Source organism: Amblyomma mixtum, chromosome 3 (assembly GCF_055824585.1).
Source record: "Amblyomma mixtum isolate Tamu chromosome 3, ASM5582458v1, whole genome shotgun sequence".
Taxonomy (NCBI): Eukaryota; Metazoa; Arthropoda; class Arachnida; order Ixodida; family Ixodidae; genus Amblyomma; species Amblyomma mixtum.
This window is the reverse complement of record NC_143014.1, coordinates 371,176,632-371,194,669: the sequence shown is the minus strand read 5'-3', so window position 1 is coordinate 371,194,669 and position 18,038 is coordinate 371,176,632. Positions and strand designations below refer to the sequence as shown.

At 43.6% G+C, this 18,038-nt stretch overlaps 1 long non-coding RNA gene across 7 annotated transcripts in view; it reads right to left on the bottom strand.

Moving 5' to 3' along the window:
* The window catches only part of LOC149356766 (uncharacterized), a 198,019-nt gene that overhangs the window by 69,216 nt on the left and 110,765 nt on the right, over window positions 1-18,038 (bottom strand). For 3 of the 7 annotated variants that reach the window (XR_016291684.1, XR_016291679.1, XR_016291685.1), the window contains 2 exons: window positions 4,135-4,219; window positions 73-4,037 (listed from right to left, as the gene is read on the bottom strand). This is a non-coding gene — a long non-coding RNA (uncharacterized LOC149356766). Of the gene's footprint in view, window positions 1-72; window positions 4,038-4,134; window positions 4,220-18,038 lie in introns of those variants that run through there. The other 4 variants (XR_016291682.1, XR_016291681.1, XR_016291680.1 and 1 more) reach the window with 3 other exon arrangements.

Below are 18,038 nucleotides of genomic sequence, written 5' to 3'. Positions count from 1 at the left end.
GCAACGCTACTGCATCTGGGCAACGGATGGCATAGTCAATGGAGGGGGGGGGGGGAGAGGGGGGGGAGATAAGCCTGACGATGTCGACGGTCACGCGTTTGAAGGGAGGGGCACGCTTGGCACTCTTCCTTTCGGCGTGGTACGCTGACAAATGTCGCACGATGCCACGAATCACTTTAACCTGCCGTAATGCCAGACCAAATAACTCGTCTAAAATCAGCTATTTTCTTTCCTGTGCACCTAGATGTACTGCCATTACGCTATCATGAGCCATGCTGAGCATCGTTTCCTGGTGCCGTTCGGGGATTACCAGTTGTCGCACCTACCATCCGTCCTTCTCCGTGTAGCATCTGTACAGCAGACCGCCTTCCATCTTGAATAGAATGCTGCTCCCGAGACCTTAAGCTCTTGTTGATCTGCGCAAAGCATGGTTGCAGGGATAGATCCTTTTCTTGATCAGCTACATAGCTCTCACCTTCTTCCAAGCTTCCTTCAGCGTCCGGAGGGCTCAGCTTCTGGAATTTCTCTGGCCCTTTCCGACGTGGGCGCGAGTTATTACGGCGGCGGTAGTTTCGACGACTGGACAGGTTTCTAAAGCGTTTCCCTCTACTGGTCCACTAGGATCCTCGGGACCCCTGGCTCCCTCTACGTTACCCATTATCAGGTCATATAATGGATCCTGCAAGCATAGTACTACGAGATTAAAAAGTTTGCGGGGCTACGGTGTACGCAGCTGGCACAAGACATGGCTAAGGGAGAGATGTGGAAGAGACCTTTGTCCTGCAGTGGGCGTAGTTGGGCTGATGATGATGATTACTGGTGCCCTTATATTGGGCAAACCATGCAGAGACAGATTCCACGTGGACTAATTATATCAACCAAACCTGATAATCCTACAAATGTTTGCTATACAAGCTATTAAACATGCCTAAATGCTGCCCCTTTTGTGATAACTGGGACGGCGCAGGAACGGTGACCTGAAAGAAAGAGCGACCGCTTTATTGTTTGCGACGACAACTATCCTTTCCGGCTTCTGTGGTTGTTTATTTACTCAGTTTTTCTTTGTGGCAAATGTAGTGTCAGGAAGGTGTCAAACACATCTTTCGCATTTTAAACGCGATGAATAAATTTGCAGGCGGCTCAAGCTCTTCCTTAAACGCATGACGCGATAGCTTTAATGGGCTAATTCCTATATATGCGGATTTGATCATCCTCTAGTTAACAATCATAGATCCCTGGGAGTCCTCATGCATACCATTCCTGGCGCAGTGGTGCAGCGGTTAAGCGATGCACCACTGCCCTACGATGGCAGGTGCAGCCACCGGTGGGGTCTTGTGCGACAAAGGCTGTCCTTCACAAGCACCCTCTCGCACCCAATCATTAATTTAACTGCCAGCAGGCACGGTGCACACTTTGATCACATGCGATAGGCAGGTAGTAATGACGCACAAGGTTACATTACCCAGGTGACCCTAGGTTGCTTTTCTGGGGATATTTCGCGGATTTTCGCTTGCGGTCAACAACGCCGACGACGACGTCGGATTATCTGCGGCTCGAGCTCCTTAATGGAATCGCGTTAATACATGCGCAAACGATACCGTGTAACTAGAAGCGGAAACCGCGCTAAAAAATAAAAAAGAATAAATCATGGTGCCGGAGGACGCATCCTGGCCTCCTCATCAGCCCAGCGAAAACTGAAAATAAAAGACCGCAAATCCAGCGAAAAGAAGAAAGCGCGACGAATAGTTGGTTCTTGTCTCGAGTGCATCCCCTCGGGGGGCAAGCGCGTGAGGTAGGCGTATACCTATTTGTAGAATAACGACTTAATTACGTAATTCGCCTCTCGGCGCAATCAATAAGAGTTCGCGGGAGCGGAGGCTTAATTTACGACGTCGTACGGGATAGGTGCCTTGCGCATCCGATGGGCGGTTTATCGCTGTCCACACAAGATGCCCTCGTGATCCCTGTTTGTTTTCCCGCCGGGCGCCGTATGCGACCTCCACATTTCTTGCTTTCTTCCCCTCAAAACGCTGCATGATTCGAGCTTGTATTGAGAAATCAGGAGAAGACTGTGCTTTTACTTTCACAAAATTTTGAGGATGATGACGATTGTGCCTAACGAGAAATTTTAGCACATCTCTGTAGATGTCTCAGGCTCCGTAGGCTCACGGTTTTGCTGTGTTGGGTCGTCGGCGCGTCGGGCGACGATATTAGTTCGATAGTAGTATTAGTTAAAGAGGACTGCGATGTCCAGTGCAGAGCACGCGAGAATGTGTTTATTACTTCGATAATAGTATATGTAGAACACTACGATATGGAACGCACACCACGGGTGTGCGTTGCAGATTAACACGAGGCGTGATCGGCTGCGGGAAAAGCCTGTTACTCTCATACAATGCCCAGCGAAACTGATCTGTTCGCTGCACCGCGGGTTTGAATCCCACTCGCGACAATGTTTGTTTTTATTTATTTATGGTTTGGCTTGGCTTGGTTACACCGACGGCGGAGACGCGGCTCAACCCACGAATGGGCGCTCTAAGGCGTGAATTAAGCTGGGCTGTAGCCACCGGGTATTTTTTAGCACAGGAGTATTACATTTTTCCTTTCGTTTGGCAGAGCTTTTGTTCAACTGCTTAAGGTATAGCTTCTGTCGGGCTGGTTGGTTATTTTCCATGCCTACAGTAACCAACGTACAAAGAAAGTCGGAGCACAAGAACAAGAAACAGTGGGTTCGTTCCTGTTCGCTGGTGCACTAGCGTCACTATTCTCAGCACTTTGAAGTCCATATTCTAAAGTGATGAAGGCCGATATTAGCTCCCTTAAGACAACATTTTTAGGGTGACACGTGGAAAGCTGTACAGCACTATAGAAACGTTCTTCACAGCTGGGATGCGCGCGGTGCATTGACACGAGCGGCAGTTACAATGACCACATGACATAAATGAATAACAATACCTGGCTCAGCGGTATCATGCGAATACTCGTATATGGGTTCGGTTCGGCCCTTATTGGTGGAACCAATGATACGAGGATACGTTCGGTCTTATGAGGGCTGGAAAGGACGGCCATTGTCAAACAATTCACTTATGGGAGATTTTTGAAATGGGTAGAGAAAAGCTGCCAAGTTCATAGTTTTAGTTATGGATACAAACAAGTTCTACCCATTTCATCACATATCCACAGTTTCAAAATTATCATCCTCAATCCAAATCATTTCAACACTACCTCAGCACTGGAAACTCCAACAAGCTGACTGATCACTGTTTGCCACAAATGCCATATTGGATGACGAAATCGATGATGCTTAAGATGTAGGTGAAAAAAAAAATGAAAAATTTACCATCTGAAAAATTTACCATCTGTGTAATTTCTGCAGCAAAGATAGCAAACAGGCAAAGACAAGTAAGGAAACATAATAAAGTCTGGTGGACAAAAGAGTGCATATAAGCAAAAAAAGAAAAAAAAAACATGAGGTATATTTCTTAGGTACGCACAGCTGAAAACTTGTTATTTAAAAGGGCAAGAGCGAAAACACGCTATATTTGCATAAATGGTGAAAAAACGCCCTGGCAGAAACATGTATCTTCAAAACCACTTCATTACTGTCCAAGAAATGGTGGGATGAGGTTCGGAAATTCAGCGGCGACTCTTCTCCCCCCAGTTCTCCACTTTTGTGTGCTGCTGGTATACAAAAACAACAGAACAGGCAAACCTATAAGATGAGCATTTTCCTGCTCTTTCTGGTTCTTCCCACTATACAGAAAAATTCAAAAATACAAACTCATGGCTGAAAAAACAAAAAATTCTTACAGGAGCAGGCATGAATGAATATAACAGAAAATTTACTATACATGAACTAAACAGAGTACTATCTGCACTTAAGCAGACAGCAGCAGGTCAAGATAATATACACACCATGCTTGCACAATCCTCTGAAGTCGCCGTTCAGGCACTCCTAAAATTCTTCTACAAAATCTGTCTTTCAGGGAAGATACTTGACGCATGGAAGAATGCCAACATAATACATTTCTTGAAATCTGGAAAACGGCCATCAAGTGCTGGTAGTTAGAGACCTATTGCACTTACCAGCTATATAGCAAAGTATTCTGAAGGTGTCTTGAATATCCGACTAACCTTTGTTCTTGAATCTCGTCAGCTTCTTGGCATTCATAAGGGCGGCTTCAAAAAAGTATGCTCCACTATAGATCATCTGGGCCATCTGAAAAACACAGTTCCGGTGGCGTTAATACACAAGCAACATTGTCTTGCGGCCTTCTTTGACATGGAGAAGGCGTACGACACCACTTGCAGGTTCGGCATACTCCGCGACATAGCAGGTATAAGCATCCGGGGCACAAAGCGTTCATTTCAAGTACATCTAGGTACATAGTATCATTGACTTTCATCCAGGAGAATGGTGTACCTCAGGGGTGTATTCTAAGTACTATATTTTTCATAGTAAAAATGAACTTCATAGCGCAAACAGTCCCCAAGTCGATTACGTATTTAGTTTATGTACATAACCTGCAAATTGCATGTGCATCCTCCTGCGTATCAACATGTGAGAGACAGATAGAGATAACTTTAAATAAATTGGCTAATAGGGCAGATAGAAATGTATTCAAATTTTTCCCACAGAAATCAGTAACCGTGCTGTTCTCGCTCAAACAGGGTTACAGACCGACCCCGCCCTATACCAGAATGAAGTCGTCTTACCAGTAAAATAGGAAAACAAGTTCTTCGGCTTAATATTTGACCAAAAGCCCACATTCCTACCTCTCATAAACAACTTAAAGAAGAGAGCATCTCGATTCCTCAACGCACCCAAAGTACTTTCACAAAAATGCTGGGGTTCCGATAGAACATGCCTTTTGCAAATCTATTGCTCTCTAATGCGCTCCTGTTTAGATTATGGATCCGTAGTGTAGGGTTCAGCCAGGCCGTCATATCTGAAACGACTGGACCCAGTTGACAAGTTAGGTCTCCGTCTTTAAACCATTGCATACAGAACATCTCCCATAAATAGTCTCCATGTAGAAACAAACGATCCATCCCTATAGCAGAGAGAACAATGCTCACTAGCGCATACGCACTAAAGATAAGGTCTCTACAGAAACATATCTGTTATCCGATTGCTGCAAAGTGCACATCCACAACTCTGTTCAAGAATAAGCCCCATTCGATCAGACCTCTGATTCTCCGCTTCGAGGATAGCTGAAAATACTTCGAATTACTCGACAGCCTTCCTGATGTCGCCTCAAGGCCCGACCCACTGTCCCCACGGTACAGCCTTCCCACTGTATGTGACTTCACGTTAACACACTGTCGAAAAAAACCAAACCCCAAACGAAACGAGCGCTTATTACAGGAATACTACAAGAAAAAATATGTTAACTACACAAAATTTTACACTGACAACACAAAAACAGCGCAACTTGTCGAAAGTGCGGCAGTACAAGAAAATTCGCAAAAAGTAATAAAGGTGCCTAACTGTTCATCCATTTTTACTGCCGAATGTTTTGCAGTCTCTGTGGCTGTAGGCAGAGTAATAACGGTATTGAAAACAGCATAATCTACACATAATCCGCACCCTATAGGCTCCGTGCGCTGGTATGGTGGAGCCACCAGCGACCGCGTCGCCAGCGCCCCCGCACGGCACTCCCCGCGTTAACTGGATGCCCAGTGTGTTTCCGTCAACCCGTCCGCATAGCAGACGCGCAGTGACATCGTTGCGAGGATGGCACCTCGGCGGGAGACCTGCTTTTATGCGGCTTTGTGCAATGTTCGAAATTACAGGACTTTCCCCGCTGAAAATGAGAAGGCGGGAAATGGAGCATACATTGAACAAAAGAGAGATGTTCTTCTATAAAAAAGGTCGTCCAACAAGATCTTGATGAGGTAATCGAAATTGCCTTCATTACAAAAGGCCTGGCAGCAGTTCAATGGTTTGTTTTTGTTTGGATTGCTTGTATTTATGTTCCTGAGCAGAAGTTACGAATCGTTGATGAAGGTGGCACCAAGAACGAAAAGTGCCCGTGAGCAGTTCGACAGCACACCGCATAAAAACAAGAACTTCCGACTTCCAGTATATAGCCATGTCCTTACGTCACCAAGGATGTTCTGTAGTGCTGCAACTTCTTACGGTAAGCTTCGTTGCATGCTTAATGTATTTGGCCTCTGAAAATGTGCTGTACAGCGGTTTAAAGTGAGCACTCCTTGTAATCCCTGTCAGCTTCTTTACAAGTCTTTTTTCCCAACCAAAAGGTCTCGTTCCCCGAAGACACTCTCGTATTGGTCATATGTTTAGGGGAATCCCCCAAGGTGGAGTAAATTTACTCCCTTATTACACTCTCGTATTATTCGAAGAAACGAGAAAAGGCAAGTTCCTCTTTCTATGTTAACTCAGGAATGTTTCCAGTAGACTGCAAGATGACTCAGGGAGGGGTGTCCAAAGGGTGCATGGGTTGACTACCACCCATTTATCAGTAAAATAGAGGGTGAAGGGGATGGTTCAGCGCTTTGCTTTTCCAACATGACTGGTTTCGAGCCATTTTTAAGGCTTCAGCCTTGAAGAGCGACTCGCAAATGTGAATGCGCCGTAAAGAGACGCCTGCCGCTTTTCGTTTCCGCGAAGACTGTGAGAGTGTCATCCGGGAAGGAGAGTTTTCAAGGGAAAACAAACCTTGCAAAGAAGGTGGCTTACGAATTTCCCCAAGTGGTTCATAACATTTCCAGTAATAGTGTCTTTGCAAGATGCGATGCAGTTCTGTTCCAACTTCCCCATGACGATGCAGGAAAGAAGATGGAAAGAATAGCTAGACAGGAAGGAGTTGGAGCTGGCACATGGGACGACAATTCACGAAGTAACTTCAGTACAAACCTAATGATGGCATGCTACATCTAGTTTCTATTGCTTTCAGGTTGGGCTGATCATCGATTCTGAGCAACCATGGCTGTGTTGCAGTCCCGACGGCAGTGTGACATCGGGCGGAACATTTCAACTTATTAAAATTAAGTGCCCTTACAGTCAAAGACACAAGCGTCTGATTGACCCAGACAAATCAGCTATGTGACATTCATTATGTGAATTGGCAGTTACAATTTCGTAAAACCCATTCGTACTACACGCAGATAATGATAATGCTGTATGTCATGAGAATTGACACTGCTTTACTTTATGTGTATTCTCCTCAGAGAAGCATAGCTCTAACAATCACCCCGCCGAGGTGGCTCAGTAGTTACGGCGCTCGGCTGCTGAGCTAAAAGACGCGAGTTCGATCCCGGCCGCGGTGGCTGAATTTCGATAAAGGCGAAATTATAGAGACCCGTGTACTGTGCGATGTCAGTGCACGTTAAAGAACCCCAGGTGGTCGTGATTCCCGGAGCCCTTCACTACGGCGTCCTTCATAGTCTGAGTTGCTCGGGGACGTTAAACCCCAATAAAACCAAAAACCAAGCTCTAACAATCAAAAAGGACGAAGCATTTTTTGACGAGTATATACCAAAGTTAGAGGACTTTTATTTCAGCTATTTCCTGAAAGCACTGATTAAATGAATGCCCAACGGCATTTTGCAAATAATGTACAAAGCTCCCCCTGTCCTTTCATGCTATCGCTACCGCTGACTATCGCCGTCTGCAAACTGAACGAGAGTTGCATTCACCTTTTGCCCCACGGCCACCCTTGATCGAGCGCGCGGCGCGCGCGCGTGATCGAGCCGGCAGTGTTTGCCCCCACCTTTCGCCCCCGCTGTTAACCAGATGGCGCCACGCGCTCTCCCCAAACTGCAGCGCACGGAGCCTATACAAGGGGACGTCATTTTCTCCTTGACATATTTTTCCAGCTCAGCACATATCGACTAGGATGGATCACGCCTACAAAGTAAAACCAGTGTTTAGGTCACACTGAAAATTACCGGCATTCGCCTCTTGTGCTATCAATAGGTCAATCAGCGCTGTACTCCCACGAATCTCAAAGAGTTATATATTTTTTCCTTTGTATTCAATGTTGTGTGAGGTGCTTGTTTTTCGTTTTCGTGATGTTAAAAAAAGGTCGCTTTCGTAAAAAAGAGAGGGAGAAAATGCTGCCATGAAACATTTCATTTCATAATACTTTTATTAGTAGCATTTTGTTACTGTCTGTGTGTACTGTCTGTGCCGTCGGGACTGCAACACAGCCATGGTTGCTCAGAATCGATGATCAGCCTAACCTGAAAGCAATAGAAACTCGATGTAGCATTCCATCATTAGGTTTGTACTGAAGTTACTTCCTGAATTGTCGTTCCATGTGCCAGCTCCAACTCCTTCCTGTCTAGCTATTCTTTCCATCTTCTTTTTTTACTGTCTGTGCATTTTTTACTTAATCCTATCATTGATTCGTGTGATGCTGATGTCGTCTTCCTAACCGATACATGGCTTTCTTCCAAGATAGCGGAGATTGAACTGTTTGACTGTAAAAAACGCTATAACGTGTTTAGATCTGACCGAAGTGAGAGATCTGGAGGAGGTGTTTTAATAGCTGTCGCGGGTAGCTTCGTAGCATCGCCTATTAATATTCCAACTAGCCTGGAACTGGTTTACGTGGGACTTAGTGTACGTTTTAAGAGAATGATTTTGGGTGTATGTTACCGTCCCCCATCCTCGAGCCCAACATTCGTTGATGAATTGCATGATTCCCTTAACATGATCACTGTACGATTTCCGAGTACACCTATTGTCTTAGCTGGCGACTTTAACTACCCTAGTATCGTGTGGACTAATACATCACCTTATCTCAGCTCTTTTTCTACGGAGTGTAAAAAGTTTTTGTCAACTTGTATGGATTTCAATCTTTCGCAGTTAGTCTCTAAACCTACTCGAACTACTTTATCCTCATCGAATGTTTTAGATCTTGTTCTAACTAACGTGCCTGATCTTATCCCTTCGATTTTTTACCTACCTGGTCTCAGTGATCATTCTTTGCTCCATTTCGATGTACAAATTCCTGTGTGTATCCGAGTTAGACAGACTAAACAAATTAGAGATTAGAAACGGGCTGACTTTAACGCTATTAACTGCGAACTAGCTCGTTTTTTGGACGATTACTTACCAGGCTTTTCACAGCGTTCTCTTTACACTAACTGGGATTTGTTCAAGGATATCGTTGAACATCTCATTAACACTTTTCTACCATTAAGGTCTTTGAAGTGCGGTCGGGAATCACCCTGGTTTAATAATGTTTTAAAAAGATTCTCCAATAAATAGAAGCGCTTGTTCCGCTCTGCGAAGTTGTTGAATTCTAAACAACGATGGGAGGCCTACTTTTCCGCAGCTGCAGAGTACAAAGGTGCGCTAAAAAACGCAAAGGACACATTTTTTAACCACACCCTGCCTGCAATGCTGGTCAATAATTCTAAACAATTTTGGAATGCAGTTAACAAGAAGGACGCTTCCACAATTCTACTTACTTCTTCTGATGATGTTGCCTTTCCTCCATACGAATGTGCTTCTGTTCTAAACAATACATTTCCTGCGGCATTTTCTAGCAATGTTTCTCTTGCTCATTGCGTGTGCCCTGTTTTTGATGCTCTTCCTATGGATCCAGTTATATTCGACGCGTCAGGCATCCAGTGCATCATAGAAAATCTTAAGGTTTCCTCTTCCTGCGGTGTTGACAACATTAATTCGAAGTTTTTAATTAATACGAAGTTCTATTGTTCCATAATTCTTACTAAATTGTTTGAACAGTCTCTTGCAACAGGCTGTATTCCCAATGATTGGTAAATTGGGAAGGTGATTCCACTGCATAAGTCCGGAAATAAACATTTTCCCGATAACTTTAGACCTATATCGCTCACTAGTATTCCGTGCAAGATCATGGAACACGTCATATATTCTCATCTCATCTCTTTTTTAGAATCTAACTCCTTCTTCAGCATTGCCCAGCATGGTTTTCGTAAGTCTTTTTCATGCGAAACTCAGCTAATATGTTTCACACATGACCTTCATTGCATCCTTGACCACGGGTCTCAGGCAGACTGCATATTTTTGGACTTCTCGAAAGCGTTTGACACTGTTTCGCACGAGCTTCTCTTTCTTAAATTAAGCAATCTAAACATAGACCCTAATGTCCTTGCATGGCTACAATGCTTTCTTTCTAACCGTTCACAATTCGTAACAGCGAACAATATAAACTCGCATTCTTTGCCTGTCCGTTCTGGAGCGCCTCAGGGGTCAGTTCTTGGACCCCTCCTCTTTCTCATCAATATAAATGACTTACCGGCTAACATTTCTTCTTCAATTAGTCTTTTTGCCGATGATTGTGTTATTTACCGCGAAATTAAAGATGATAATGATGTCTCTTGTCTTCAATCCGATATTAACAAGATTCTTGACTGGTGTTTTATTTGGAACATGCAACTAAACATTAATAAGTGTAAACATGTACGCATTTCTCGTCTCTCTAATGCCCCTTCTTCTTATCACATTAACAACGTGTCTCTCGAAACCGTGTCATGTTATAATTATCTGGGTGTTTACGTTTCTTGTAACCTGTCTTGGAAAACTCACGTTGAATACATAATAAATAACGCTGATCGCATGCTTGGGTACCTTCGCAGAAATTTCTCACGTTCATCTAGTTCAATAAAATTATTACTTTATAAAACATTGGTACGGTCCAAGTTAGAATATGCTGCATCTGTCTGGAGCCCTGGCATCGATTCACTCGTTTCAGATTTGGAAGCTGTGCAGAACCGCGCATGCCGTTTCATTCTTTCTAATTATCTCCGAACAAGCAGTGTAACCGCCATGAAATCAAGTTTGTCCCTACCACTTCTTTCCCACCGCAGATCAATAGCCTCATTGTGTCTTTTTCATAAAATTTACCACAACAGCTTTCTCAACCCTAAGTTACTGTCAAGACCATGTTACATATCAGCACGCGTTGATCACCGTCATAAAGTTGGAATCCCATCTTGTCACACCAAATGTTTTCATGACTCATTCATACCCCGAACTTGTGTCAGCTGGAATCACCTTCCCCACGACATCGCAGGTATCTCTGATAACAATGCATTTCGTCAAGTCCTTAATGTTTCTTTCTGAGTATGTGTCGTTTATTACTGTATAAAAATTGCCTTTCACTGTCTACACACTGTTTTAATATATCCCCACTGCGTTCTAATCTCATTGCCTTCCTGTGTTTTCACTTTGTCATGTATTCCTGGTTTATTTTTGTTTTTTCTTGTTGTTGCTGTTTAGACTGAATTTTTTATGTATTCCCACTCCCCTCTGTAATGCCTTGGGGCCTGAGGGTACAATAAATAAATAAATAAATAAATAAATAAATAAATAAATAAATAAATAAATAAATAAATAAATAAATAAATAAATAAATAAATATACTGTTTTTGACATGGCGTCCTTTTCTGGTTCTTATTTTACTTCTATATCCGCCTGCACTAAAGGCATTTTTTCTTATCTTTTATTCAACACCCTCTCCTCCCCCCCCCGCTCCTCTGTTATGCGCTTGCGGGTCGTCAGGGTAAGTCAATAAAAAAAAAGTAACTGCAGCGACCCTAAAGCGCAACGACTCTTGAGCCCGCCCATCGTAAGAGGGCGACATACTTCCACCACAGAACAGTAGTCGCCCCGCGCGTTCAACTGAAGCTAGCGACGCGTGAAAGTAAGCATATATGGCCTCTTATTTCCATATACATGGATACGGGTAAAGTCATAAGTGGTTCTCGTTATGGCATGCATGAAGAAAGCCAACAGCCACCGAAACCAAAGAGCGCAGGGGATGTCATTTTTTTTTAATTTGTAGTTTTCCATCAATTGGAGATTAATAAAAGCAGAATAAAAAACAACCACATGCCGCCGGTGGGATCCGAATCCACGACCTCTGAATTTCGTGCCCGGTCCTCTAACAACTGAGCTGCGGCGATGGCTGTCCAATCTGCTGCTGACATCCCCTGTGCCCCTTGTTTTCTGTGGCTGTTGGCTACCATCCTATACACGGGGCGTTTTACGTAACTTCAACCAATGATTTAAAAAACAGCGGGAAACCTCTTCAGGGTGAACCTAACGACGCATTGTCTGCCGTTATGCGGCGCTCTTCGAAATATTATTCACAATCCGTCTAATTAGCTAATTAAATCAACTAAGATGAGTTGTGCAAAAATTTTAACGTATTCATTAGGCGCAGGTGCATTTATTAGACTTCAGAGGGGGTTAGGAAATGACCGATCAATTTTTTTTCTTTTTTCTGCAATGAATGAAACCTGACGAAAAATGAAAAATACACCACGTGACTGCCAGATTGCAGCGATCCGGAAGTGAAACGCGAGCTGACCGTGCATCGGCCGCCGCACAGTTCAGGGGCTGCAGAATGATACAAAGGCAAGGAAGGCTACCTTGAACTGCACAACTTCAGTGCTTTACCTTCTTTTCTTTTTTTTTGTCTGTGTGATAGCTCAATAAAAGCTCCGTGTAAATTGGCTTTCTGGGGCCTGTTTTTCCGCGCTCTTTGCTTGTTCCGTATATAGCGTTTCTAAACGTTACCTAGCGGGAAAGCTGGTGCAATTATCTTTTGTAGTTTCTAAAGAGCCCTACATCCACTGCCAGAATGCAAGGCAGACGATGTTTTTACTCGGCTTGGCTAGTGGTAACCTTAAAGCTACGACGGAAGAAATATAACTTTTCGCAAAAAATATTTCAAGGAAACATTGTTTTTCAATCAAAATATCCAGTAATACAATGGGCGTACTGTAAATTGTAGCAAATAAGTGTCATAATGGAGCACAAAAACAGACAGGTATAAACGACTGCCGAATTTGCCCACGGTGAGAGATGGCTTTCCATTGATGTCGCCAAGTATAGCTAATGGTCGAAACAAATTTTTCGCATAACTTACACCGTTGGGCCACTTGAAACATTTCAAGGAAAACTTTGCACAACCTAACCGGAACATATGTTAGAAAAGGCTTTAAAAAGAAAGAAAAATAAAAGTACCCTGCCCGCACCACCAGGTGGCACAACGGGCTACCTAAACAGGACAAAGGGAATAACAGAGAGAGACGTGCGCGAAACTTCAATTCAACTGAAAGAGAACGGATTCCACCTGAGCAACTAATAGCGCCTGCGCTATTTAGTTCCTCGTGCCGCGCACTGCGCTCCGTCGTGTTCGGGCTTGCGTTTGCGATGGATGGCCAGCCTTGCCTGCTCGGCACCTAAGGCCACAACGGGAAAAGCAAGAAGCCGGGACTCAGTGGTGCCAGCAGTGGAAGCAGAAGCCGAGCGGAAAAGATGAGGAGAGTAGCCCAAAGCAGCGAAAGCATAGGCGAGACGGTTGACGCCTTCTGTCGCTAATTTCTCGCATCACAATGCATGATCACCCCTCATTTTTTTTCTCTTGTTGCCACTATGACACACAAAATATATAAGGTGTTGAATAAATACTTCGTTAATGTTGCGTTAAAAACTACCGCTCCCAGCAGCGTAGAGAATCTTTGTTGGAATCGCGACACCGTTTTTCTTGATCCGCCAAGCGAAGCTGAAGTAATCAATACCGAGCCTGGATAACCGCACTGCCAAATACACGGACGGTTTGGAATTAAGCTTAACTATGTTGCTGACCCACTTGCACTAGTCATAAGCATGTTTTCAAACTCTGTTTTAGCCAAGCTGTCTTTCCTCGCAAAATGCAGATTGCACGTGTAACTCTTGCTTAAAAGAGGTTCTAAGCCGCTATTTGCTTTGGAAGTACGATAAGGCGCTTTTCGCCGTTCTTTCTTCTTTTGCGTGGCCGTCTCGTGGTGCCACAACACTTTAGTTGACTAAAAATTTTAAGCAAATTATATTAAGCTGAATAAAAATTTTACTGAGTGAAAATTACTTTTTAACTCCCCATGGGGCTTTAGAACAGAGAATTCGCACTTGTGGCACTAGAGGAACACATTTTAACCCTGTCAGAACATCTTACCCTGAGAATATCTTTAGTCTTTTCAAAGGTCTTTGATCACATTTCATAAAATAGCACTTTATAAATTTTATTGGCATGGGTTTCGCGGAAAAGTTTGATTTTTAATGCAGTCTAAATTGAAACAGCGAAGGCATAATGTTAAAATCGGTTAATTTGTCTGAGATCCACTGCACGTTTGTAGATGGGTGCCATTGTCTTTCTTGTGGGGTGCCCGAAGGCCGTATTTTCGGACCCTTCATTTTTTATTTGTTTGCACATTTGTTCAATTTGTACAGTTTTCCCTTTATAACGACGACATGGACGTTTTCTTAAAAGGAAATAGTACCAAAGAATTAATAGACAGGTCAATTTCACGGTGCTTGCGTTGGAAGAATGGATGCATGAAAGTGTCCAACCATCAGTGCGTCACCGACTAAATGCATCATATTTCGAGCAAAGCAAACAAATACGAGCATAAAATGAAATATCACCGTACATCAGCCGCCGCGGTAACATAGTGTTTATGGTGCTCGGCAGCTGACTCGAAAGATGCGGGTTTGATCCCGGCCGCGGCAGTCGCATTTCGACGGAGGTGAGATGCCACAGGCCCGTGTATTGTGCGATGTGAGTGCACGTTAACGAACCCCATGTGGTCGAAATTCCCGGAGCCCTCCACTACGGCGTCCCTCATAGCCTGAGTCGCTCTGGGATGTTAAATCACATAAAACGAAAACCAAACTAACCATACACCATATTGCGATTGAAACTGTCCCCAGTTTTTTTTTTTGGTCTGAACCCGTTTGAACCGGTTCGAGGCAAAGCGGAATGTCGCTCCGGAGCCAAACCCTCAACTGAATCCAAAAGGCGTGGATGTGAACCTGAACCAAACAAAATAAATATCCGATTCTGCACCCTGGCCCGAATACATGCTGGGCATTTAGTTGTTCCTGGAATTACGCTGGCTTGAGCCCACAGCATCTGGCCTGAAGAATACGCTCCTTTAAAGGAACATCTCTCATTTGCACGCCACCGAAGATATTGTAGACGAAGGCATTCGCTTCCACTCAGCGGGGAGACGTTCTTGTGTATGTGCCGGGAATGTTGCGCATTCGGAACGCAAGGGAACAAGAGCGAGGACAGAAAAAGTAACACAGAGATAAGCAGACACAACGAGCGGACAGGTTCAATGCGCAATTTTCCCTGGCCAAGGTCGACCCCTCCGGTTGAAATCGCTCACGGCTGGAGCGGGGCAACGGGAAGCCTGGTGTGAGGAGAAGTAAAAAAGGAAGAATAAACCCAGCCCTCTTGAATGCAAGGCCCCAACCTTTGTGATGCCTATCTGCGGATGAATTGGTCCCGGCATCCGGTGGAATGTGTCGGCGTCTGTGTCCGTCACGTGTGCCTCACTGGGGTCATGGGTGCGCTCGGGAGACGCGTGACATCGCTCAAATGAGGGCTCAAATCGCGGCTACCCATGACTGCAAATGAAGCCGCATGTTCGTAGTGTAGCGACATAAGTAAATATCTCCCATACCTGTAGCCGCCACAGTTATACGGGCATCATAACAGCATTAAAAAACCATGAATATCGGGCTTACTCGGTTCACAGGCACATAGCCGCGCTTTGTTTTATCATTAACAGTGCCTTACAGACTGGTACTTCCCTCCACACCAAGAAAAAAAAAGGCAGCATGCTCGAGCAAAAGATCTGCATAAATGTGGTGATAAAAATAATTTTTTTCAAACTATCACCCAATTTTTGGGTTGCCTGTTTTCTCCAAGGGATTAGACATACCCAACAATTCTGGCAAAAGCATTTTTGTGCGGGAAACCTTTGATGTACGCAATTTTTTCTTATAATGTAAGATTTCACTATAACAATGAATATATCCGCCAATAACCTGACGCCAGTATTGCATTTTTTTCTGTTACTGTTTTTACTATCGTTAAAAGCGTTCCCCTTTTGTTTTTTATGGCAGTCTTAACTGTCCGATGCGATCGAAGGAAACACTTTAAAAGAAAAATTTTGCTGTAGATTAGAAAAAATGGACTACTACAGTCAATATTTCCATGATAGTACCTTACAATTTTTCAATTTTCAAATTTTTTGTCAGTGAATGTTGGGCATGAAAAGTTATATGCAAGAAGATCACGTCATCCTGTGATAAGTATGAGCTACTGTCAGAAGAGCAGTTTGGGTTCCCGGTCAAGCCAGATCTACAGATTTAGCTCTATTAATACAGAAAGAGTTAATACTCAAGGCGTTTCAAGAAAATAGACTAACATTATGCATCTGATAGATTTTAGATCTGATTACTGCAGATTTATATGCCATGACAGATCTAAGAAACACAGCAATAGATTACAGCCCTTACAGAAAAAAAAGCCAAATGCCAGCTATGACGCGCATACAAAGAAACAATTTGTCTTTGGTAATGTACTCGCTTTACAGTCCTTCGACAAAAAAATCCCTGTCATCAAATATAAACAAAGCCTAAAATACAGCAACAACATTTCTGAACCTGTGTAATCTCAGAAAAAACATTACAAACACCGCATTCTGTCAGAAAAAGAGAATCATGACCATTCCCGTTTTCCCGTACAAATCAAGGCTTGCACCGGCTGCAACAACATATGCCGAATTACTTAAATTTCTTAGAGAACCGAAGCATTAACATTAAAAGAATTTCTAACAACAAAATGGAAAGAGTATCTCTGTGTCGAAAACATGTGACTCTGCAATTTTCATTACCAATTTCACCGTGAATAAGGATTTGTCCCGCTCTGTACTCACTTTATTTTGTTCATATGTACTGCATCTGTGCTTTGTAAGTAAACCTGTACACTGTGTGTCATGCATGTGTGGTTCAAAGCAACATTATACTTAAATTTGTATTGGGATGTGTCAGTTCTCAGATGTTTATTTTTCTTATGCGCGAGAGCTGAATGCGTGTATACATGTGCATATCTCATGATATTTGTTACGCACCTTTGTATTTTTTGTCACAATTGTTTAGCCTTTATTCTGTGTGCACTTATTGCCAAGTGGAGGATGTATCGGTCTATTTTCTCGACCTATACTAAGACAGGGGCAGGACCCCCGTCAGCGTCTACGACAGTGGCTTTCTGTGCCTGCCCCTAGTAATTTTTTTCTTCAAGCTCGTAGGAGAACGAAGGTACTAAATAAACATGATTTGATTTTCGAGTTTTACGCAGGAAAACTGTGCACGTGACATTAAGGCCAAGGTACAGTTAGGTGCGATCATGTACCATCAACGACAAATGAATCCCAAACCAGCCGACTAAACCACGAGCGCATAGCTGAGTAGCACGTCCACTTTTTTTCGCTCCCCACACTCTACGTGGGTGCTGAGGCCTCGTCAGGCCTTTTGCTTCCTCTTTCTTCGTCAAAACAAAACTAATCTTTTGTTCCACGGACTAACAACTGCGCGCAGAGGCTTTCGAATTGAAGATGACCCGGTCTAATGCTCCTCATTCGACTGCGACCTCACATTGTTGTTCCCGGTTCAACTGCCTTCGTGTTTCATCGAACCCTTACAGTATCTTACATTCGAGATATATGCGCGTTAGGTTGGATGACATTGCAAAGCTCGTCCTGTTATATATATGATATTTGTAACTTCAATGCATATAACTGTTAGGTATTTAGCCCCGCATAACACCTTTACTTTTATCGCTTTTGAAGCATACTGAAATCCGTGTTCTCACTGTTAACAAGCACAAGAATGCATGGCTGGTTCGCCATTTCACGGTCGTGTTAGCAAGAATTGACCCTCGTTACAGCATACATCGTCGTGTTAGCAAGAATTGACCCTCGTTACAGCATACATCATAAATGACCTGCGGAACCGCTCTAGATGAACGAATGGAAGATAGCTGCCACGATGCTCGTTTTTTTCTTTAGTTCGTATTTTTCATTATTTTTACATGTCTTTGACAGTGTTACAAATCCGTCTATAAATTCGCCATTCTCTTTAAACACTTCTTTGAATCCCACGCTTCTAACCTTATATCACTGTCACATCTCTGCTTTGAGCCACCAATCTTCCAATCCCTTTTTGCTAAGCTACACCGCAC